This window comes from Mus caroli, unplaced genomic scaffold (genome assembly GCF_978045245.1).
Source record: "Mus caroli unplaced genomic scaffold, Mus_caroli_1 scaffold_2, whole genome shotgun sequence".
Lineage (NCBI taxonomy): Eukaryota > Metazoa > Chordata > Mammalia > Rodentia > Muridae > Mus > Mus caroli.
In genome coordinates this window covers 57,876,206-57,901,123 of record NW_028227257.1, presented here as the reverse complement: position 1 = coordinate 57,901,123, position 24,918 = coordinate 57,876,206, and the positions used below count along the sequence as shown (strand labels likewise).

The following is a 24,918-nucleotide window of genomic DNA, read 5'->3' as shown; positions in this document are numbered from 1 at the left end:
GGGAAAGGCATTGGACTGCCATCTCCTAGGCCAAGACAATGCCTTGGTCCTATCTTAGAAAGGGTGATAGGGGCTGTTGTCATGCAAATTAAGGGTGCTTAACGATCTGAGCACAGCCCTTGCTCTGTAGTCACTTTGCCATCAGGCCTAGGCTAAGACTCATGGCAATCCTGTTACTCAAGCTTTCCCAAGTCAAGTTCTGAGGTTGCAGGTGTGAGCCACCACACTGCTGGTATTTGCTTAAACAATATAAAGTGATCCTGGTGGTGGTGATGGTGGTGGTGGTGATGGTGGTGGTGGTGATGGTGGTGGTTTGAATGAGAATGGTCCCCATATGTTTGTTAAGGATTGGGAGGTGTGGCCTTGTTGGAGGAAGTGTGGCTTTGTTGGAGTCACTGAGGGTGGTCTTTGAGGTTTCAAAAGCCCATTACAGGCCTAGTCTCCACCCACCTCCTCTCTACTTGATGCTTGTGGATCTTGATGTAAAGCTCTGAGCTACTTATTTTTCCAGCAACATGCCTGCCTGCCCACCCGCCTGCCACCCTGCTCTCTGCCTTGAAGATAATGGACTAACCCTCTGAAACTATAAGCAAGTCCGACATTGAATTCTTTCTTCTATAAGTTGCCTTGGTCTTGATGTCTCCTCATAGCAATAAAGCAGTGACTGACACATGATGTACACCCATAATCCTAGTGATTGGGAAGTTGAAGCCACAGGATCAGGAGTTCAAGGACAATGTCTTGTTGAGTTTGAGGCCAGCCTGGGCTGCCTGAATTTTTGTCCCACAAAACAAAAACAAACCTGCAAGGCTGAGCCTGGTGGTACACCACTTCAATCCTAGCATTTTGAAGGCAGAGGCAGGAGACAAAACACTGTAAATGCAGTGGATATGCCTATAATCTAGCTCTCAGAGGCTTTAGCAGGAATCCCTTAATGAATTCCAATTCATCTTGGGAGACTGTCTCTCAGAAACCAAAAAAGTGGGAGCTGAAAAGATGACTTAAGAGCACTTAATTGCTCTTCCAGAGGACTGACTTTGGTCCTAGCACCCACAGCAGGCAAGTTCAGCTCCAGGGGTTCCCATACCTTCTAACCTTCTAGCTTCTGTGGAGTCTTGTGTATATGAGCATGCACACGTGCATACACACACACACACACAGAGGCAAAAGTACCTGCACACATAAAAATAAATAAATAGTTTAAAAAGTTATTTTAATATAGGCTTAAAGATAAATGCTGAGAGAAAAAGAAAGTAGAAAGATAAGATACACCCAAAAGCGTGAGTGTAGGCTTTAAAGTGCTGAAGAAGCAGGACGTCTCCAAGTGTGGGTCCAGGCTGTGGAAGGCTCCTCGAGAGTCGTGTTCACTGCTTTTTATGTTTTTGTCTGTTTGTTTGATTTTTGTTTTGTTTTGTTTTTTTTACAATAATCATATATAGGATTTTAGAGGGTTTTGAAGTTATGACATTCAAAGAGTTGCTAAGAGACCCAAATGAGACCACAAGGTGCTTCCTTAGGGGTCCCCGGTAAGGCTATAATTGATAAGGTAAAAGTGTAGCTCACTAGGACACAGGGATGTAGGGTAACTCTACTATAGCAAAGCTAGCGGTCCTGAATGAGGGCCTACCCAAGGTCATGTGCATCCAGAACTTAAGCCTTCTATTACTTCAGCATAAAATGTCTATGAATGACCAGGAACATACAAAGGCAGGTAGGCAGAGCAGCCTTTCTGTTGGAATTTTTTAACATAAAAAAAAAAAAAGTGGAGCTGGGCGTGGTGGTGCACGCCTTTGATCCCAGCACTCGGGAGGCAGAGGCAGGCGGATTTCTGAGTTCGAGGCCAGCCTGGTCTACAAAGTGAGTTCCAGGACAGCCAGGGCTATACAGAGAAACCCTGTCTCGAAAAACCAAAAAAAAAAAAAAAAAAAAAAAAAAAAAAAAGTGTGTGTATGTGTAGGTTAGATTGCTTCTCTCCTTCCACAATTCTACCCGGAACTGAACTTATTGACTGTTATTAGCCTTGGTGGTAGGAACTTTTAGAAGCTTCAATCTAAGACTCTGGAGTGAGGAAAATCTTCTGTTTTCCTATGCTGTCATATATTTCTCAGTTTTTCTATGCTCCCTCAAGATTTGGGTAGATGAAATTAAGAGTAAAGTGCCATTCCTATCTAGGAGGCATCAGAGAGCCAAGCAAAGGAATAGAGGTGGAGCCCAGCATGGTATGCAGACAGTATTCACAGGGGTGAGGGGGGCTTCAGCATGGTATGCAGACAGTAGTCACAGGGGTGAGGGATGGCTCAGCAGCTAAGAACACCTGTTGCTTTCACAGAAGACCTGGATTCAATTCTCAGTAAGCCCATGGCAGCTCACAGCTGCCTATAAACTCCAGTTCCAGGAGATCTGGTATCCTCTTCTGGCCTCTGAGGGCTCCTGCACACACATGGTGCACATATACTCAGGCACACATAGACATCCTCATAAAATAGATACATTAAACCATTTCTCAGCCTGACTGTGATGGCTCTCATGTACCTTTTGAACACAATATTCTGGAAGCAGAGGCAGGCAGATGTCTGAGTTTGAAGCCAGTCTGGATGAGCCTCAGACCAGCCAAAGCTACACAGGGAGATCCTATTAAAACAAGACAAAACAACAACAACAACAACAAAAACAACAACAACAACAACTACTCCTCTTTTTTCAGGGGCGGAACAGATGATGTCATAGTTAAGACCACCAGCTACTCTCCAGAGACCCTGGGTTCAGATCCCAGTGCCCACACGGAAGCTTTTGACCCTTTGTGACTCTAGTTCCAGAGGCTCTCATGCCCTCTTCTGGCCTTGACAGGTACCAGGCATGCACATGGGCACAGACATACATACAAGTGAGAGAACCATACACATTTAAACAAAACAAAACAAAACACCACTTTTCAGGTTCTGCAGTTAAGAGCATTTGCTGCTCTTTCAAGAGAACTGAGTTTGACTCTCAAAACCCATGTCTGGAGGCTCACAGCTACGTGTAACTCTAGCTCCAGGGCCTTGGACACTGTCTTCTGGCCTCCATAGGTAATTGCCTGCCTCTCTCTCCCTCTGTCTCTCTCTCTCTCTCTCAACAAGTAAATAAATAAATAAATAAAAAAAAACCTTTAAAAAAAACTCTGTGTGCTACATAACCTATTCTCATCATTATATCATAATTCCTTTTGATGCCCAAATTCTTCCAATTTGGCCAATGAGAGAGAACCTTCCTGAGAGGTGCCTATATACTTTTTACTTGACCTCAGCAATCTTTTCTCTTCTCTTTCTCAGATATACTTTGTTATTCATTAAGACTGAGACTGAGTTCCATTTGTACCAACTTAAAAAAATACATATGGGTGGGTGTGTTGCTTGCTTGTGCTTCTATGTACCGCTTGTGTGCAAGAAGAGGGCGTTGGATCTTGTTACAGATGGTTGCGGACCATTGTGTGGATGCTGAGGATGGAGCCCAGGTCACTCTTAGTCACAGAACCTCTCTTCCTCATTGTACCATTTTCTGTTTGGCCTGCATAGTTTTGGTTAAATCACTGTTTAAAAAATTAAATCAACTTCCAGTGTTTTAAATTATGAGACATCATGCACAAAACTCCAAGTTCCTGTCATGTCCTAAAACACCAGAAAGTCTGGCACACTGGGCTTAGATTCTCATCAAGAACAAGTGTCAGAAGATGACACTAGGGTGACTTCAAATGAAGTCACACTGTCAGAGAAGGTCTTAGGATTTCATCGGAGCTCCAAACTTTTACCACTGACTTTCGCTCCTTTTCTTACTGTCTTGTCCCTTTGAAGGCTGAGAAAAAAATGAAAGGCAAAGAGGAAGGGAGCAAAGAGAAGGAGAGAAAGAGGAGAGGACTTTGTGTGACTGGAAAAACAGGAGGGCACAGTTTTCTCTTATTGTAGAACCGTAGACTATCTCTTTAATATGAAAATAATATAAATCTTGCAATCACAAAGCAAACCTTGCAACTCATTTATAGACTATAAGAAATCTCCTGAAGTCAGGGACTTATGTGTATCTGTGATCTCAACTGCTTTAGAAGTTCAAGGACTGAGATTGAGGCAACCTAGATGTGGGACAAAGCAAGATTCCGGGGGAGGCAGAAGCCAAAGCCTCAAAGCGCCCTGTTCCAATATTCGTTTTGGAGCTAGGTGTGGTAGTATACTGCTGCAATCTCTGTACTCAGGAGGTTGGGGCAGGGGAATCCCAAGGCAACTTTGACAGGCAAGTGAGTTCAAGGCCAGCCTCAGCTACATGAGACTGCCTCAAAAAAACCAAACCAAACCAAAAATAAACAACAACCCTCCCCCACAAAAAACCCCCAAAATTAGGTGGAGCTGCATGTTTGGAGCACAATCATGGTCAAGATTTAGTCAGTACATCCGAATGGTGGTGCACAGCTGTAACCGCAGCACTGGGAAGGTTGAAGCAGAATCACAGTGAGGTCCAGAGGAAATGACTTAGGGGTGATAGGGATTAGAAGATCACACTGCTCTTGCAGGGGACCTGGGTTCAGTTGTAACGCTCCAGTTTTAGTGTGTCTCCCAACTTCTTTTGGCCTTCCTGGGTATGATGTGTGTGTGTGTGTGTGTGTATGTATGTATGAATATGCAAAATTCTAATGCAAATTAAACAAAATAAATATTTTTAAAAGATCTTAAAAACAAAAACAAAAGCCTAAAACAATGAAAGCAACAAAAACAAAAGCCAGAGTAAAACCGGCAATAAAAAGAACTCAGTGAGTCCTGCTTGCATTGCGCTTGTGGTTTTTTGTTTTTTCTGTTTTTTGTTTTTTAACATTAGTGGCTTTGCTTCAATTATATCTTTCTTGGCAATAAGAGATGAGAATGGAGGGCTGTCAAGTACTGTCAAGACAATTTCCTCTTCTAGTCTCCAAATTTGGGTCTTAATGGATCATCGCTTTCTTCTGTTTTACCACACTAAACTGTCCCCCACTCACACTAGATGGGCAGGAGGGACGGGAGGTGGGAGATGCAAGGAAGACAGGCCTCGAGATGGATGGAGATTCCTTCAGTGTGAGTACTTTTACCCACTTAGATAAATCTGTCACCTACCTCGTATTCTGTTCTCATATAATAATTTTTTGGGAGTTGGAGGTGTCGGTATGTTATGTAAGAGGAGGAATATCTTCACACGTATGGATACATAAGTATTTGTTGCACTAGGACTATCATGGCAAGATAATGGCACTGGAAAATGGCAATAATTGGTGGATGACGTGAAGAATGAGAAGAAACCTTTCGGTTAGACTTGGTCACACGCAATCTGTAATTACAAACGAACGAAGCGATTTTTAAAATAAAAAACGGAGGTGCGGGAAATCTCTACAAGGGCACAGGGGCGCTGTTTTCGATCGTGTTGAATGGCTTAGATAACGGTTTTTCAGAAGGAAGGGATTAGAAACTGTTCGATCTGAAGCCGTAGTTAGAGCGCTAAAGAATTCTTAGATGCGGCGATCGTTAGAGTAGCTCAATTTTCAAAGGAAGAGAAAAACAAAACAAAACAAACAAACAAACAAAAAGAAACAAAAGGAAAAAAAAACAAACAAAAACCAAAAACCAAACCAGTGGATCTTGTAAAAAACATGGAAATTAAAGAAAAAAGACGGGATCCCCTTGCCGTGCCATTGTTGCCACAATGCCGTGACTCGGATTCGAACCGAGGTTGCTGCGGCCACAACGCAGAGTACTAACCACTATACGATCACGGCGAGCTACCAGGGACCTGTAATATCGCTCTTCTGAATATTCTCTTCAATACTCATAGGCCTTCCCACTTCCTGCGTCACTAAATGACCCGTGTGCTGGGCGGGACTCCAACCTAGCAGAGCCTGCGATGCGCAGGCGCATTGAATTCTCGCCGCTAACTAGGCTTCACTTTGGTTCGGTAATCTGGGGCTTGCTAGAGATGTTGGGGGTGGCCGGAGACCTCCTGAGCATCCGGGGACCCGAGGTGACTGTCTTGGGGAAGCCGGTCTCCGGGGCCTGGACCCTTACTAGTGGACTCTGCAGAGTTCTCCTGCCTGCAGGGGCGTTCCCCAGTGGGTCTCCTGGCTGCAGATCCACCCCCACCCTATATCAGCGACCGATGAGGACCTTTGCTGAGAGTGCGGCGGATGCCCTCAGTACTGAGTTAGCAGTTTGGACAGAACTCTATTGAATGCTGGTCAGCTTGGGCCCTCCGCCCCCATGACTTCTCTCTTCCTTGCAGCCTCTCCCACTCATTCCACATTTAGGATGGCTAAGTCCTCTCTCCTTGATGCTCCCGCTCGGCTTTGCGCCCACTTCTGATCCCATTGGGCGGCAACTGGGACTCGGTCTGGTTTTCTTCTTGTCCATCAGCGCTCCCGCCCACGCGGCGCCTAGCCTGTGACGGCTTCCACAGAGAGGCAGTGATATTTGCTAAACCAAGAAGGTGCCAGTGGTTTCTGACAAGTGAGTTCAAAGTGGCCACTTTTTAACCTCCCCTGCAGAGCCACCAGAGATCTCGCAAAACGCCAGCTAAATCCTTTCACTATTTCACGTTCCAGACTGCAGGACATCCGCCTGCTTTTCCCTCACGCGGCTTTCAGTGTCGTTTCCCGCCCCCAGCGACTGGCGCCCATTCACTCAACAGGTTCTTGAGGTTCTAGCTGTCAGCCAAGCCAGGCCCTAGAGCGCTGTGGGAGCGGGCAGGTCCTAAAAATGACCCAGGGAGAACACTTAGGAGAGGAATCACGACAGAGCCTTTTCATGACCGTGTTCAACCCTTTGTACATTAAATTGCTGTTTGACAGATTCCCATTCTACTTGTAAAAGCTATCTCAAAGGTTACACCCTCTGCGGAGCCGCTTCTTTTATTTATTTTTTATTTTTTTTTATCACTTCGGCGTCTACGTCACTGCTTTGATGGAAATTTGTAAAAAGTATGTATAGGAGACTAAGAAAAACTAACGTATTTTTACAACATATATTGAAAACAGTTACATATATACTTCCATTTTTCTGGCTGACGCAATTCTCTGTACTTAGGGTGCAAACACCATCTTTCTTACAAACTGGAAGCTTTTGTGCTCCTATAGTTTAATTTAGCCCGCGCTGGTATAAAACCCTATTCTCAACAGGCAGTTTGAGGTTCATTTTCTAGAATGTTAGCTAAGTATTAAAATCGGACAGATGAATAAAATACAGCTCCCTTGCCGTGCCATTGTTGCCACAATGCCGTGACTCGGATTCGAACCGAGGTTGCTGCGGCCACAACGCAGAGTACTAACCACTATACGATCACGGCGAGCTACCGGGAACTTAAGGTCGGGGATCCTTTCTTGGTCTCTTCTGTGTTGGATGTCCCGCCCCCTTTGACGTCATCGGGTTGCTGGCATTTGTTTCTACCTATCAACGGCCGGACTTATGAGTGTGCGCAGGCGCTTTGGTTTCCCTGGCTAGATCTGTGCGCTAGCGTAAAGAAGCCCTCCGCTTCGCAGCAGTGGTAACAGCGGCCGACTTGGCCTCTTTTTTTCCTTGTTTTAAATTTTATTTTTAATTTTTATTTTGAGTCAGTGTCTGATTCGGGACAGGCTGGCCTCTAACGTCCCGAGTTTTAGGTTCCTAGGCGCCACCACGCTGGGCTTGCCAGGCATTTTCATGGCTGTCTTTTTGTGATGCGTTTCCAAGCCAAATAGAAACTCAAGAAGACTGTGGCCAATCGTTGTGGTCCGCTGGGGGTCCCCCAGGTACATCAGCATAGGGATGGCAGGGGATGGATCGTCCTTGCCTCAAGAACCGCACTGGCTAGACGATACACCGTGGCGTTCCGGTAGCTCGCCGTGATCGTATAGTGGTTAGTACTCTGCGTTGTGGCCGCAGCAACCTCGGTTCGAATCCGAGTCACGGCATTGTGGCAACAATGGCACGGCAAGGGCGCCTTTTTAGTGAAGTCGTTGTAATGCCCGGGCTAATTCTCCTGAGTCCCTGTTGCTCATTATGAAGGCATTATAATGCGTGGTTAATTCTCAGAAACACTATACTATGTCATGAGCTACTGATGTTACAGCTTGTCGGCTTAGGCACCTTTCTTACTTTTGTTAATATTTCTGCGTGGTACTTTCTATTTTCCTAATTCAACGGTTAATCACATTTTAGTCTTTTAAAAACCTTACAAGACTTAAGAGTTCATCACGGAGGGCGTAGGAATTATAGGAACAATGCGAAAATTAGGGGTTAGAGACGGGTAGGTAGGAAAACAAACCGAACCTTTTTTGGTTCAGATCATATGACAAATGAAAGATACTACCACACTGAAGGGACTAGTTTTTGTGGTCACTGTGGCGTGCTAAGATAGCCTCGTGGGTGCTGGTGTTTTTCTCCTCTTCCCAGTCTACCTCACATTAAAGCAAATTATCACGTTGTTTTGTGTGCTCTTAAAAAACCCTCAAGCTCCACAAATTCGGGTCTATTATTCGGCATTAGGCCAAATGGAAGTGAATTTTCCACCTAGCTCTTGAGTGCTTACTTGATGGTGGCTGTGTGATTGTCTAGAAAGGACCCAGAGAAGAAAGAAGTTCTCCAGCTCCTCCCAGGGGCTCTGGGATGGCAGAGCAAGTCAGGAAACATTCCTGGGAAAGATAGGTGCTGTAATGTAATGGGGTTGGGGTCTTTCACCCACAATCCATCAGGAACTGCTTACTGAACAGTGTAGAAAATCAAGACTTCATTGCAGCCCCACTCCCTAAGTCCCCAAACAAACAAAAGACAACAAAAACCACCCTTGCAGGCTGTAATTTCCCTGGGTCTCCTGGCATTTTAGGAGATTTGGTGAGTTTAAAGCCACATAACAGGACAGCTTGCGCCTTACAAGTGTGGCTGAACAAAAATATAGTAGGTGAATGTGAAAACCCATTGGGCTTTGTGTGAACAGTCATGTATCTAGGCAGTATCACCAAACCCAGCAGACTAGTCACCAGGACTGTGGCAGCTGTTCCTGGGCTGGCCTTGCTAGCGCTGTTCCCATGAGCTGCACCCAGAACAGGGCTTGGGAGAGATGCAAGCATTCCCTCCTGAGGGAGACATAAACCATGTCGACCTCCCTCTCTTAAGGTCCCAGTAACAAACCAAAGTACAGTTCTGTCAGAGGCCCCCCAGGAACTAGGAGGTTGTTGGGTTTATTTATAGAGTCTGAGTGAGGGGTGACTGACAGGTGACCATAAAGTGGCCACATTAGAAAATCTTCACCCAGCAAGATGACTTCTTCCTGAAGTCACAGGAGTCCCCTTCAGTCAACCTCCCCCAGCATGTAAACTGTATTGTCTCTGGAGACCCAAGGTCATATGCAATTAGAGCAGAATGGCATGCAGGTGGCCAGGAAGAGTGACTGCTTAGGGAGAGTCCTGTGACCCTCCCTATCCATCCCTTCTTTGAGAGAACAGCAACTGTCCACTGGCTCAATCATGATGGCTGCTTCCAACCAGGCACAACTGACCTGGTCAAGACAGCTGCTCTTTTGCTTGGATGACGAAGGAGGAAGGAGCAGTCACTCTGATATTATTTAGGGTGCAGCAAGCGGTCCATTTTATGTGTCAATTAAGTCAAAGGCAGGAAAAGTGTGAAAGTGAAGCAAAGCCAAGGTTTATTCAAAGTGGACAATTTCATAGAGTTAAAAAAGGAAGGGAAAGGAAGGGAAGGGAAGGGAAGGGAAGGGAAGGGAAGGGAAGGGAAGGGAAGGGAAGGGAAGGGAAGGGAAGGGAAGGGAAGGGAAGGGAAAGGAAAGGAAAGGAAAGGAAAGGAAAGGAAAGGAAAGGAAAGGAAAGGAAAGGAAAGGAAAGGAAAGGAAAGGAAAAAGTTCCTCTGGGCAGGTAACCTGTCAATCTTAGCAGCCCAGAGGAGGAGAATGGCGAGAGAAAGAGAGAAGGGGAAAGGCCATTTGAGTAAAGCCAGAAAGGAAGGGTACATCAGAGAAAGAGTAAGGAAGCTCAAGTACTATGGTGGAAAAGCACACATAGACTCTGGAAGCAGAGATGGAGCCAAGAAAGAACCAAAAGGAAATAGTTATGCCTTTTAAAACCAGGACTCATTAAGGTGGGCAGACCCAGCAGGGTCTCATAGCAGCTTGTAGGAACTGTGCTGGGAACAGACATTCTGGGAAGCCAAAGTATAGCATTTTTTTTAAAAGAGATAATTATCCCATCTGTCTCTTTAGCATGGTTTAAGGTGAGCCTTCCTAGGGGTGGTCCCTTGGCAAGATGATTGACAAACTGTCTTACCTTCTGGGTAGCTGGAGTTGTTAGATCTCCATTCATGTGAGAGCTTTCATCCTGTTGCCAGACCTAGTTTTCCCTCACTGGGCTGTTCTGTTGCTGTGTCAACTCTCTACGAACACACTAGAACAGTCAAGAAAACTCAGCTCAGAAACACCTGGTATCTGAGATACCCCACTGGTCACCCATATCTACTGCCAAGAATGCAGAGGAAGCTAAGGAAATGTAGCATGACCCAGATGCTGCAGAGTCTGGCAGTGGGATTGGGTAGGGTGGAGTGCAGAAGGATGCTCAGGTCGACAGCTGGCCTTCTGGACAGGAATATTGTCACTCTGGAGATGGGACAACCTAGCCTCTATTAAGGAACTCTGCTTGTTTTCCTTGCTCTGATTTCTGGGCGTCAGATCAGGCTGATATAGTGACTTGCCTGCCCATTAGACTTGCCTTCAGGGAAGACGGAGCATTGCTGTTAACAAGCCTCTGAATTGTTGGCTTGTACACCTTACTGTGTTGTTTTCCGTTTAGACTCCTGGGCAAGATTGGTGGGATTCATTTCCTCTGCTTATCTGGGGTGATGAGGCTTCTGGGCTGGCAATGGTGAGAGCCAGAGCCCCCAAGAGCCTGGCCTGGGATGACGTCATCATGACCCAGTTGGCACACTCAGTGGCCAATCGACACCCTCCTTCCCTGCTCTCACCTTAAAACTGTTTTGTTTTCTTCACTTTTGTTTGTGTTTTATTCTATAAATGTTGTCACTAGACACCACCTTTTCTAGGTTGGAGTGCCCGTAAAGAAGCAGGCGGTGTTAAGAGTTCCTTCAGCGGACATCCCAACTCCAGCAGTCTCCATTTTGGATAGATTTCTCCAGATTTCCCATCAGCTCTTAACTTTTTTTTTTCCAGCAGCGATCTTTGATTCCACTAGGGGGAAGCTGAAACTAGGAGAGTCAATTAATTTGGGAGACACATCTGACCTAGTTGAGGCATCCCTCTGGCTTCTCCGGAAGTTCCACACTCAAGTTCTTCCTCTCCACTCCCTTTTCTTCTTCCCCTCCGTCCATCATTCCTCAAACAAGACTCATTTTGCTCTTAAAATACTGAGTATGGAGGACTACAAAGCTGCGGATGAAGCTTTTGGTCCAGAGTGGTTAATTTTCCAGCTGCATTTGTCACCTGACATACGCTCAGGTCAAGGGCACGCACACCCGCGTCAGCTGCTCTTGTTTCTAGATCTTTCCACACTCATAAGAGGGCTCGAGGAGTTCCTGTGGGACTTGACTCCTGTCCCAAGACCTGAAACTTTTTCCTGAGTCCGGAAGATAGATAGCAGGGAGTGGTTTCCAGACATTATTCTAGAAGTGACCAATTGGAAGAAGCTTTCTGTCACAGAGTAAGAAAAAGGTCAATGTGGTAAAACGACATTAAGATTTCATGTCTCTCCAGTCAGAATGGCGTCTCTCAGGATCATTAATGACAACCATCGCTGGTGTGTGTGACACGAGGGTAGCTCCTACACACTGTTGTGGGGGGTGTAGATAGTGCAGCCACTTTGTAAAGCAGACACCTGGAAGTGTCTCAGAGGACGACAACCTGGACTGTCACATGACCCAGCGACACCACTCCTGGGCACACACCCAGTGGGTTTCACATCCTACCACAGATGCGTGCAAATCCATGCTTGATGCAATAGCCAGGAAATGTAGGTCCACGGATGGATGGCTGAGAAAAATGTGCCTCTGATACATACATATCCCACTTATACTAGTGGGAGCACTAGTCAGCTCTGAAGAAAAATAAAATAATGAAATTTGCAGCAACTGCAAGAACCTGCACAGAGTAAGGGACCTCAGGTCCCAAAGGACAAAGTCACATGCTCTCTCGCATTTGTGGGTCCTAGCGTCAAGTCAAACCTGGAGCACAGTGGAAGCCAGGAAGGGGCATTTGGGGGGCACATTAGGGGAGGGTGGTAAATTATAGGTAAACGAAAGGAGAAAGGCGGAAAGTAGATCGTACAAAGGGTCAGGGAGCTGGGGGCTGAGCAGCTAAGCACTGTGGAAGTCTGACTCCTCACAGTCGAAACATAGAGGGCTAGTGGAAAATGTGTGGGAGGAAATGAGGGCTGAGGGTTAAGTGGGGATGGTGCAGGCTCTCATGAGAGGAGGGGAGAGTGAGTGGGTTAACCAGAGCTAGGGTGTGTACAAAGCCTAATGGAAAGCCACTAAGTTAGTATGCTAATTTCAAAATAGGACTTCAAAAACAATTTTAACAGAATTATCCTGCATGGGTAGACAATGACAATTTCAGACTACATGGGTTATTACATGAAAATTGCAAAGTATGGGAGTTACTGGTCAGAGATGCCCTAGAGGTCTCAAACCCCAGCTACTGCATTGGCCTTGCTTAGCCGCCATGGTGAGACTATACGCTAAGACCCTGTTGCTGAATTGTGTGGTCCCTTTGGCTACAGAACATAGAAAACAACCAATCTCACACTGTGGTAGTTTGTATATGCTTGGTCAAGGGAATGGCACTACTAGAAGGTGTGGCCTTGTTGGAGGAAGTATGTCAACTGTCAATGTGGCAGTGGACTTTGAGACCTTCCTCCCAGTCACTTGGGAGCCAGTCATCTGTTTCTCTTTGGAAGAAGATGTAGAACTCTCAGCTCCTCTAGCGCCTTGCCTGCTTGGATGCTGCCATGCTTCCCACCATGATGATAATGGACTGAACCTCAGAATCAGTAAGCCAGCCCCAATTTAATATTGCCCTAATAAGTGTTGCCTTGGCCATGGTGTCTCTTCAGAGCAATGGAAACCCTAACTAAGATACAAATCTACCTGGAGACTTCTTCTCTGCTGGCCATCTTACAGAGGGCCAGAGGGTACTATGCAGACTACAGAGGAGAAAGACATCAGTGGTCTTACCTGGTGCTTGAACTTCCATACACAGGCCTGCCAGGCAAGAGGTGCCACGAGGTGCACAAATGTTACAGAGTGATAACCAGTGTCTGATTGGGTTGAGGCCTGCTCCATAGGAGGCGCTTTGATACCTTATATTGTAATCTTAGTCAAAAGCCCGTGCCTGGGAGGCCACAGGTTCTAGGATAGAACCGGCTGTTGTTATTTTCCTGAATGGTCATGCCAAATTGTCTCCTAAGTATTGATGTAGATTGTTGTCACTCTTAACCTTAGCCAGAGAAGATTCTTTCTTCAGGAGGGAGCAGCCAGTGCAGAACTTCTTAGTCAAAGTGTTGAGAACAAAAGGCCCGATTTGCAGCCTTAGACAGGATATCATTATAACCCTGCTGAGGCTCAGGGGACATCTTGGAAGAGGAGATGGGGAGGATGGAGGAACTGCAGAGTGGGAGGGGTGCTGTCAAGTGCTGCCCCCAGGACAGGATGTAGCTGGCTTCCACTCTCATGAACTCAGAAGCCACAGTTACCTGCACAAAATCAAACAGCACACCTTACCACGGACAGGGCTACTGACAGGTAGCTGTGTGTTGGATCGCCTACCCTGCTGAGGAATTAATCAGATGGGCGAAGACCCTGCTAGGAGTTGTGAATTAATTTCTTTGGATGCTCAAGCTCTGAATCAAGTCATGACAGGAACAGTCACGTTCTCAATGTCTCAGGCCACCCCAGCCTTGTGGCCCTGCTGCCACTGCCCCTTAAGTGTTGGGATGACAGATCAGAAAGTTACCAGACAAAGTGCAGCAGAGAGAGTGCCGCACTGGGAGACAGTTCTGAGGGCTGCGGATGGAGATGGCAGTGGTCTTGTGCTGGGGCTTGCAGATGCTGGTCCTGCTGTCTCACACTCTTCCTCCTGTGAGTGCACATCCATGTTATCTCTCTGGAGATACAATTCTCATAGAAGGGCTCCTGTTGGAATACACTAGACTAGTCCCATTTTAACTTCTTTAGAGCCTTCCACATAGGCTCTGGTCTGAAGTATGAGTTTTAGGAGTTTGATATTCAAATTTTAGAGGAACATGACACAGTCCATAATGGGAAGTAATTGTAGGCTAAGTTCTCCAGTGTCGGCAGGCCTCTGTGGTGGACATGGAGTTTTTAAGCTCCTTTGATTTATAGAATCTATTTCTTCCAGGACTGGCAAAGCAACACCATGGTTAGGAGAAAATGCCCCCTAGGCCCTGGCATTGGAACCCTTGGTTCCCAGTCAGTCGTGCTGTTTGGAGAGGTTTAGGCACTGCAGCCTACCTAGCTAGAAGGAGGAGCATCACTGGGGACTTTGAGAGTAAAGCCTACCTACCTTCGTGCTGATGCTGAGGGTGCCAGCCATCTCTGCTTTCCCCACCATGTCTGCTTCCTACTGTCACGGCCTCCTGTCATGATGCACTCCTGTCCATCTTGAACAACAGGCTCAGATAAACTCTTCTATAAGTTGTCTTGGCCAGGGTGTTTTATCGCAGCAGCAGTAAAGAAACTAATGCACCATTTATACTAAGGAAAAGATACTTAACAGAGGGCCTGGCAAGATGACTCAGTGGGTGGAAATGCCTGCCACCCAAGCCTGGTGACCTGAGTTACATACCTGGAACCCACGTAAGGTGGAAAGAGAACAGACCAACACAAAGTTGCCCTCTGACCTCCAATACGTACTATGGCATGTGCCCCACTTGATTCACCATGCACACACACATGATGATGATGATGAATTGTGACAATAACAGCAATAATAAAATAAACTTTATAGAAAGAATAAATAATAAGGGCTCTCCTGGTACCTTTGAGCCCATGGAGGCCAGCTGAGGACAGAACTTGTATAAGTCACGGGTGTCTAGAGAGTTGTGGGACAAAGACATTTTTGTTGGTTATGAGCAGGTCTCCCTCTCCCGAACTAAAAAGACTACGCTGAAACTGACAGTGTTTCTACCTGAGATGAAACCAAGCTCTGCACAGGCAAGTGATGTGCTCATGTGTACAAAGCAAAAAACAACATAGCGTCCCCTAGCGGCAAGCCAAACAGAAGCTGAGTAATTTGGGGTAAAAGAGGCGACTGGGGCCAATGGAAAGAGTGTCAAGCTTTGTGGCAAACTCCAAACATTCTTGCCCAGGCCATTGGACACAGTGTTTCTATGATGCTGTACCCTTCGTGTATTTATGCTTTTCTTTCTTATTTCTGGTATTTATTTATTTTTACTTAAAGGGGAGCATGAATACAGTTCCCCGCTATCACAGATCATGTGGCAGTGGAGAAACCATAGGAGTCAGTGCATCTCAGGAGCAAGGGATGGGCCTCACCTTGAGAAAGCCACCTTCTCGATTATGGTCTTTCGGTTGCCGGGTAAGTGTGCTTTTCTCTTTTAGATTTATCATCTTTCTTTCTTTCTTTCTTTCTTTCTTTCTTTCTTTCTTTCTTTCTTTCTTTCTTTCTTTCTTTCTTTCTTTCTCTCTCTCTCTCTCTCTCTCTCTCTCTCTCTCTCTCTCTCTCTCTCTCTCTCTCTCTCAGAAGGCAGGACCTTCATCTCACCAGGACCACAGCCATACAGGGTAGCCTGAAACTCACCTGGCTGGTGTCAAACTTGCAGGAGCCCAGGCTGCCTTGACGTCCCAAGTTGCCAGGGTTCGAGACATGCATAACCCTGGCCGGACTGCTCTAGTCTTTTAAAATCTTGGTTAAGTATGTCTATTTATTTGAGCCCCTGAATATAATTTTAAAACCAATTAATTTGTTTATTTCTTCATGGTGCTGGGGGTCTGAAGCAGGGTCTCAGACATGCTAACCAAGTGCTCTACCATGGAGCTGAACTTGCAGGCCAGCCTAGATCTTAGCAAGAGGCAGGTGTCTCACTCTGCTCACACTAGGGCAGCAGAACACCACAGCTGTGCTGGCTACGTCCTTAACTTACTTACAACAATCTCTTTGCTTTTATGGGTGGCTGAATCATTTCATTCAGCGGCTTAGAGGTGGGGAAGGGCTAAAGAGGTCAGAAGGAGCTGCTGTTCTCAGCAGGACAGATCTCTCTCCACTCAGTGGCTTAAACAACAGGGATTTGCCTTTTGGTGACTTCTTGAGGTTGGAAGGCAAAGGTCAAGGTACCAGTGACTGAGCTTCTCTGCTCCTGGCTTGCAGAGTGTCACATATGACACATCACCTTGCCCATATATGATAAACCAGACTGACACAAGTCACCTATCACCATGTCCTCATAGGACAAAGACTAAGCAAGGGACCTAGGGTGAGTAAGCCATCTCGTATGTACTCTCAGAAGGACACTTCATATTATCAGGTTAGGATAGATCAAGGGTGTGATTTTACAGTCCTGGTAAGAACACTCTGACTTATAAAATTCTTTCATTTTTACAAATTTGAGGAGCTAAACACAGGTGGGGGTGTTGGAGAAAGAATCTTGATTGATATATGCTTCCTCCCCTCACAGATTTCAACTGCCCCACAACTGAGGACAGAAGACACAGAGGTCCTTTCTGACCTGGGGTCCTCCCGGCAAGGGCACTGATTTCAGACCGATTTTTTTTTTTTTTTTTGGTTTTTCGAGACAGGGTTCTCTGTATAGCTCTGGCTGTCCTGGAACTCACTTTGTAGACCAGGCTGCCCTTGAACTCAGAAATCCGCCTGCCTCTGCCTCCTGAGTGCTGGGATTAAAGGTGTGAGCTACCACGCCCAGCCAGACTGATTCTTGAGGGCAGTTTTAGTCGAGCCAGAGATGGTTGCAGGTGTAGATGCCTGTTAGAGGTCTTGCCTAGGATGCCTGGGGTCCCAGACAGTTCTCCCAGCACTGCATAACAGAGAGAAGGCACCATGACCAAACCAGAGAAAGGAAGTCAGAGGATGGACAGAAGGACAAAGGCAGGGAAACTTACACTCTCAAGACTGCTGGTTTCCCATTTATCTCTGCTGTTCCCTTGAATGCATATGCTGCCTCAGCCCTGAATCCTCTCCACACTTTTATACTCAGTGAAGTGAGGGTTGGAGTAAGGTAGGGCTACGGGCACTAAAAGACCATGGCAGGGCATCGCATCCTGACTTTCTCCCAGGCAGCTTTGGCAGGGTCAACAAGTTGTCACATCGAAAAGTTCTGGAGAACCCAGCCTGTGGACGAATTCATGGACGCTGTCTGAAGATTTAAGAGCTGGCTGATTTCAGTCTCTTCCCACTGTTACACAGATGTCCATTGTTTCATGGGACTATCAATTAGGCTTGTTTTGGTTGCAAGGCTGTTTGAGGAATGCTTCTCCAGGACACCTTGTGATCAGTCGTTTTCTGTAACCAGTGCCCTATAAGCTTCAGAATGGCCAGAGGGCATGTTTACAACCTGCCTGTTTGAACCTGTTGACTCAGGGCAAATGCTCAGTTATCTGGGCCAGTATGAAAAATTCTACTCAACTGCAGTTGGGCACAGGCCTCATCTCTCAAAGCTCCATCTTTATAAATAGGGATTCGAAGGGATAGAGAGAGTTCCACATCTCACACATCCTCCCTCCACCACCCTGTCTCCACGTGGATGCCTCCACCCCTACCCCACCTGACCTCTAAACTCCCTGGGGCCTCCAGTCTCTTGAGGGTTAGGTGCATCATCTCTGAATGAACACAGACCTGGAAGTCCTCTACTGTATGTGTTTTGGGGGCCTCATATTAGCTGGTGTATTCGGTCTGTTGGAAGTCCAGTGTACATATGTTGGAGAGGATGTGGAGAAAGAGGAACACTCCTCCATTGCTGGTGGGATTGCAAACTGGTACAACCACTCTGGAAATCAATCTGGAGGCTCCTCAGAAAATTGGAAATAGATCTACCTGAAGACCCAGCAATACCACTCTTGGGAATATACCCAAAAATGCCCCACCACGCCACAGGGGTGTTCATAGTGGCCTTATTTGTGATAGCCAGAAGCTGGAAACAACATAGGTGTCCCATGACAGATGAATGGATACAGAAAATGTGGTTCATTTACACAGTGGAGTACTACTCAGCTATTAAGAATAAGATTATCCTTAGTTTTGCAGGCAAATGGATGGAACTAGAAAATATCATCCTGAGTGAGGTAACTCAGACCCAAAAGGACATTCGTGGTATGTACTCACTAATAAGTGGATATTAGCCAAAAAAACCCAAACAACAACAACAACTACTACAACAACAACAAACCTATACAGAATACACAAGATACAGTCCATAGAATTCAAAAGGCTTAACAAGCTGAAGTGCCCAAGTGAGGACACCTCAGTCCCACTTGGGAGAGAGAAGAAAGCATTCATAAGTGGGAGGGAAAGTGGACGGGGTGGGATAGTGGGGGGGGAGAGGGGAACCTGATCTGGTATTGGGTGAGGGAAAAGGACTGAAGCCCTGAGGGACAGCAGAAAGAATGTAAACAGGCAACCTCAGGAAATAGGAGGTTGGTGGGCCCCCCAGAATGCACCAGAGACCTGGGAGATGAGAGGCTCTCAGGACTCACTGGGAGGGACCTTTGACGAAATGCCAGACAGTAGGGAGAGGGAACTTATAGAGCCCACCTCCAGCAGGAAGACAGGGCATCAAGTGAGGGATGGGGTTGCCATCCCACAGTCATACCTCTGACCCATAATTGTTTCTGTTTGAAAGAATTACAGGAATGGAAATGGAGAGGAGCCAGAGGAAACCTATTTATTTATTTATTTACTTACTTATTTACTTATTTATTTATTTATTTACTATGAGACATAGGTGGTTGATTACTAAGAATAGTCATTGCAGAGCAAAGTTTTCGTTTGTTTGTCTGAAGGGTTTCCATGACTCAAAAGCAGGATATCTGAGAGGCATCCCAGTGAATCCAGTATTGATAGTGTGGCAGAAACCAGATGTTTCAAAACAGACCAGTGACTCATAGTATAAGTGTTCATTTGCAAGTAAACATGTCTGGGCAAAAGGCTATATCATATGACACACTACAGGTAAGTTTTTTTTTGTTGTTATTTATTTACTTTTCAAATTTAGTTTTAGTTTTTGCTTTCTTTTGTGAGGGAGGTTGCAAGGGCTGAAGGCAGATGTGGAGGGAGGGGGAGATGAGTGGATTGGGGTGCATGATGTGAAGCTCATAAAGAATCAATGAAAAGTAAAACACAGAGAAATTACAAAAAAATAAATAGCATGAGACATCACAGTAACGAATTTACCATTTGTTGTAAGAAGTCTTTCTTCCGGGGAGTTAGAGCATGTCCGGAGCCTTTACCAAGTATGTATAACTGCTCTCCCCCTGAAGCATGGTAGGATTCCCTCCTTATATTTAGCTTCTAGCCTTATACCCTAGCTTCTCCAGAAAACCCCGAGTCCTCAGGCAATCGGGAGTTAACTGCGTACAACCAGCTGGAGCAGTGACCAGGCACTCAGGTGAAGGTCCAACCATCTTATCTGTCAGCTACTTTATGAAGAAACATTAACTTCTAATAAGCCCAGCTCCGAATATTTTAAATAAACATATCTGGAGTCAAAATGAAAGATTTTAGACAGAAAGTTTTCTTCTATTCTATAACGAGTTTGTGTGTGTCTACTGATGGAGGCAATCAGCCTGCAAAGCTTTGTAAGTATTTTTTCTTATAAAGTCATCAAGTTGAAGAATAATATAAGTATCTGTAAACTAGAAGCCATTAAACAGAAAAACCATAAAAAGAAAAACAAACAAACAAACAAACCCAGACATCTATGGAAGATGTTGGCTGTTGGCATTGGTTTTTATAAACAGATTTTTCACTGTATCCGATAAGCTTACAAATCTTAAAGTACAGAAATTCTATGTAATAGTCTTGCAAATCTTGGAATAAATTTAGATTTTAGCAGAAGTTCTAGAGAGTCTATTAAAACCAAGAATGCGTGTATGGGCTAAGCCACAGTAACTCCTCCTGGGATTAGCTGACTTTTCAGCTGTGTTAAAGCAGTGTCTTTTCCGTGGCTGCTCTATTTTGTTCTCTCTCTGTGTCCTGGAGCCAGATGGCCTTTTGACCTGGGGCAGAGAGCCTGGAGGAAACTTTCAAAGGAGCATGCTTGAGTCAGGAGAAGGAGTCGATAACCCAACTCCAGAGCTTTTTAATAACACAGAAGAGCATAAGACAATACTTCAATATTATCCATACCCCAAAGACACCTGGATCCCTGGCAAACTGAATCCAGTGACCAGAGAGGGACCAGATCAAGCAAAGAGCAAAGAAAGCTTAGAGATAACAATCTGTGAGACACTGTGAGATCTAAACAGCAGGTTCCAGCTTGCCAGTGACAAGGTCAGAGGCAGAGCAAGCTCTAGGTGGGAGCCAGCATGGAGCTAGGCAGGAGCAGGCTGCCAGCCTTGCTGAAATCCTGAAAAAAGAATCACACAGCTTGCAGTCCAGAGGGGTCTTAGGCATGCTCGGCCCAGCTCACCTGTCCTCAACAAAACTTATGAAGACATCAGAAAGCACAGATCCACCAACAATAGCCAACAATGAAAACCCCACAGAATGTGCACACAACCAGAGGCGACCTAGCAACTATAGACATGTGTGGCCACCTTCATTCGTACACCAGATCTAATAGGACAGAAGGGTGTCTCCTTTGTCCTGGACACTGGGTTCGTGATCCAGTCTGATCTCCCTTATGTCTCTCTAAATGTCCTGACTCCAGAACGGGACAGAACACCTCACCGTCACCAATCTGGTCCAAGTTTCAGATGAATGTCGGCAAGCAATTCTTAAGGCTCTGTTTTAATTTGCAAACTTGTAGCAGTTATAGTCTGGGCTTCCCCAGGCTTTTCAAACCATTGCATACACAGTAAATAAAGACATAAATGCAGATTCATTTACCTTGGAATAGTAATGGAATAGTTATGCCCCTGTGGATAGTTCAGGCACCTTCCTGGGGATCTTTTCACTAAATATTTTTTTACACAGCTGCTGTTCTGCTCACCTGGAGTCTCTAGTCTCATATCGTTTCATAACAAATGAGCCAATAAAGACAATTTGTCCAATAATCTATTTTTTTGTGTTTTTGAGGCTGCTCTGAACATTAGCACGCAGAGCAAGGTAGCCTTAAACTCATGGTGACCCCCCCTGCATCAGCCACTTGAAAACTGAGGTTACAGGTATGTGCCACTGAAAATAAAAAATTTAAAAATACTTTATGTTCAATAAATTTTATTTGAAGTTCCAGGATTAATCAAAGATTCACTCCTAAGAGTAAGTGTTCTTGCTACATGTTTGCTTTTTCTGATGTTGGGGATCAAAGTGAGGGTCTTGAGCATACTAAGTTCGTGTTCTATCACTGGTCCACATCCCTGGCTCTGAATAATCCTTTCAGATTGCCATTTTGCCGTTTAAAAAATTAATTAATTAGTTAATTAATCAATTAATTAAATATCCTTGTTTGCTCTCTATTGCTGCAGTGACCAAGAGCAGTGGAGGAGGAAAGGGCTTACTTCAGATTTCAGCTTACAGAGTGCCATGAAGGGAAGAGAAGACTGAACCCAGAAGAAGAAACTGAAACAGAGGCCATGGAGAGATATTACGTCCTGGCTTGCTTTCATAGGTCACTCAGACTACTTACTGTCTTATATAATTAAGAACTACTTGCCTGGAGATTGCTTTTAGAAGATGGCCATTTTTACTACGTTAGTCCTACTGATCCATGAGCATGGGAGAGGCTTCACCTAGCAGCTGACTCAGACTAAAGCAGAGACCCACAACCAAACAGTGGATGGAAGATTCTTGGGGACTCTGATAGAAGAGTTGGGGGGAAGATTGAGGGCCCTGAAAGGGGTTGGAATGCCACAGGGAGTCAACTAACCTGCCAACAGAGTCAACTAACCTGGACCCTTGGGGCTCTCAGAAGCTGAACCACCAACCAAAGAGCATACACGGGCTGGACCCAGGCCTCCCTGCACATATGTAACACACATACAGCTTGGTCTTCATGTGGGTCCTGAGCAACTGGAGGAGGGTCTGTCCCAAAGCTGTTGCCTGTACGTGGGATATGTTCTTCTAGCTGGGCTTGTCTGGCCTCAGTCGGAGAGGATTAATCTAGCCTCCCAGAGACTTGATGTGCCAGGGTGAGGGGAAATACCTGAGGGGGGAGCACCCTCTCAGAGGAGAAGGGCATGGAGGGATGGTGGGAGGGATTGTAGGAGGGGGTAACCAGGAGTGGGGGCAGTGATTGGGTGTCATGTGAATTAAAGAAAGAAAGAAAGAAAGAAACAAAGAAAGAAAGAAACAAAGAAACAAAGAAACAAAGAAACAAAGAAAGAAAGAAAAGAACTACTTGCCCAGGAGTTTCACCATCCATCTTGGGGTGGAGCCTCCCATATCAATTATTGTTCAAGAAAATGACTCAAATTTGCATACAGACCCTCTCAATTGAGGATCCTCTTCTCAGAAGACCCTGGGTCATGTCAAGGTGACTAAAAACTTACAATCACAATAACCTTTTTTCTTCTAGGGTATAATACAAGACAACACGACAGACAGCAAGACTAGAAAGAAATAAAACGACATCACATGATCGTTGCATGAATAGCTCAGACAGCAGAATAAGACAGTACTTGAGGGTACTGGACTGCAGCCCAAAGGCTGAAATCAGAGCAAGGGAGAATCCTGAGTTGGGTCTTAAAGAATAAGTGATATTGTTGCAGGAAGGGATGCCATAGGAAGGGGGGCCTGAGGCAGAATGAGCAGTGACATCCTGGTTAGCAGCGAGTACTCTGGGCTCAAACAGTATTGTCATTTGCTCTCTGGATGACTTCTGCAAATTACTCCATCTCTTTGCTTGAACTGGAAAACTGCCATAATAATAGGTGGATATGATACAATTATAATAATAATTTTAGCCTTCCTAAAAATTTGTGGATAGGAATAAGTGAGGAAACGTAAGTAAATGGGGGAGGCAGTTCCGGAAGTGAGAAGAAAGTGATCACTACTGACATCTCGGAACTGAAAGTGGCTACTCGTTTGTTATTTCCTTGATATTTGTTGTAATTTAATGTCTCCAACTAACTTTTAAAGAATTATGTGTGTGGGTGTAGGGATTTGTGTGTGTACGTCAGAAGACGACTCGTGGAAGTGTGTTCTCTCTTTAACCTATGTGAGTCACAGGGACTGAACTCAGGTCCTCAGGCTTGGTGGCAAGGACCTTTATCCACTGAGTCAACTTCTCCAGTAATCTTATAGTCATAGGTGGTGGTGGCACGTCCATTTTACAGAAGCAGAGATTGAGGCTCAAGGAAGTTAAATTGTCTCCTCATAGTTATTGGGTCATTCTGCCCACAGAGCTTCATAATTCAAATCTTTGCATTTGTGTCTTAATAGTAAAACAATAAACCAAACAAACCCACGGGCTCAAGCTCTGAAACCCTTAAGAATAGGTAGTCTGGTTAAGGAGTACATCCTGATAACCTGGTTTTCAAACAGAGGTAGATTTTCACCAGAGGAACGCAGTTAGAACACACAGTGGGAAGGCAAGGGGTTGGTCAATCAAAACCAATATTTTAAGACTCCTCCTCTCACCTTTTCACCTGGCTGTCCCCCTCCTCTCCTCTTTCCCCCACTTCCCTTCCTCCCTTAACCTTTCCCATCTCTTCCCTTCCCTACTTCCCTCTCTCTGTCCTTTCTTTTCCTTCTTCATTCCTTTCTCTCTGCTCCCTTCTACCCCTCCCAGTTCTCTTCCTTCCCCTTCTCTCTTCCATTTTCCCCTCCTCACGTTTCTTCAGTCGTTTTTTTCTTCTGATAAGGACTCACTAGTTTGCTTAGGTTGACCTCAAACTTCTGGACCCTAGTGAGTCTCCCCTTCCTACCTCTCAGGCAGCCTGATTCAGTTTAGTTATAGCCAAATACCCATTTAATTTAATATATCTCTACCAATTTAGTTATTCATCTCTTTGTAGCCCCATCCTGCCCTCTGTGCAGTCTGCTGTTGTTAGAGTTTACAGTCACAGACATGGAAGGTCCGTACCCAAGAGCATTCAAGATCTTTGAGTATTGACTGGATCCCCTACTTATTTTCACAGGCCTCTTAGTGGAAACCAGGACCTTTTTCCTGTGAGGATCACAAGTCTATCCTCAATGTCTAAGACAGTGTCAAGCACAATAGTAAGCCTTTGATAATTATAAACTTTTATTTTTGGCCAAGATAGAGAAACAGAGACCAGCTGTATCCTCTTACTTTAAGCAGCTGACCAATCCCAGCTATGGTCCTGAAAACAATGATTTTCAGCTATTGGGCAACAGGCAGTGTAAGATGGAACTCCCTAGAAGAAGGTAAGCAAGAAGGACTTTCAGTCAATGTCCCAGTTGACTGCCTGAGCGGTTCCAGTTCAGGGAAGCCAGGTTCAGACCCATGGTCTCATGGAGCTGAGACTTCAGGGATGCCAGGGAGGCTAGAATTCACAGCATGGAGTATGGTGAGGAGACCTGTCAGCTCATACACATTGGGTTCTGAACATAACCACTGAGAGGCCTGGCAGGGGATCCTTGGGGTTCACACAGGGCTGGAACCCTCCTAGCCCAAGTGGAAGGACCTTGTTCTAGCACTGGAGCACTGAGCAAAGTTCCATGGACATACTTGCCTCGATTCCAACGGAGGGAGCCACAGAGCACAGGCAGTTTTGCAGCTATGAACATATACAGGAAGCTTCAACAGGCTAAACCCTTTCTAAGTAA

General features: G+C 45.5%; 3 non-coding genes across 3 annotated transcripts; 1 reads left to right on the top strand and 2 right to left on the bottom strand.

Annotated features, from left to right (window-relative positions):
- Nucleotides 1-5,698: 5,698 nt before the first annotated feature.
- Trnah-gug (transfer RNA histidin (anticodon GUG)) lies at nt 5,699-5,770 on the bottom strand. The gene has a single exon. It is a non-coding gene; the product is annotated as a tRNA-His (tRNA).
- A 1,487-nt stretch (nt 5,771-7,257) lies between these two features.
- Nucleotides 7,258-7,329, bottom strand: Trnah-gug (transfer RNA histidin (anticodon GUG)). Its single transcript has one exon. It is a non-coding gene; the product is annotated as a tRNA-His (tRNA).
- Nucleotides 7,330-7,861: 532 nt separating this feature from the next.
- On the top strand, nt 7,862-7,933 carry Trnah-gug (transfer RNA histidin (anticodon GUG)). The gene has a single exon. It is a non-coding gene; the product is annotated as a tRNA-His (tRNA).
- The last annotated feature ends 16,985 nt before the right edge of the window (nt 7,934-24,918 follow it).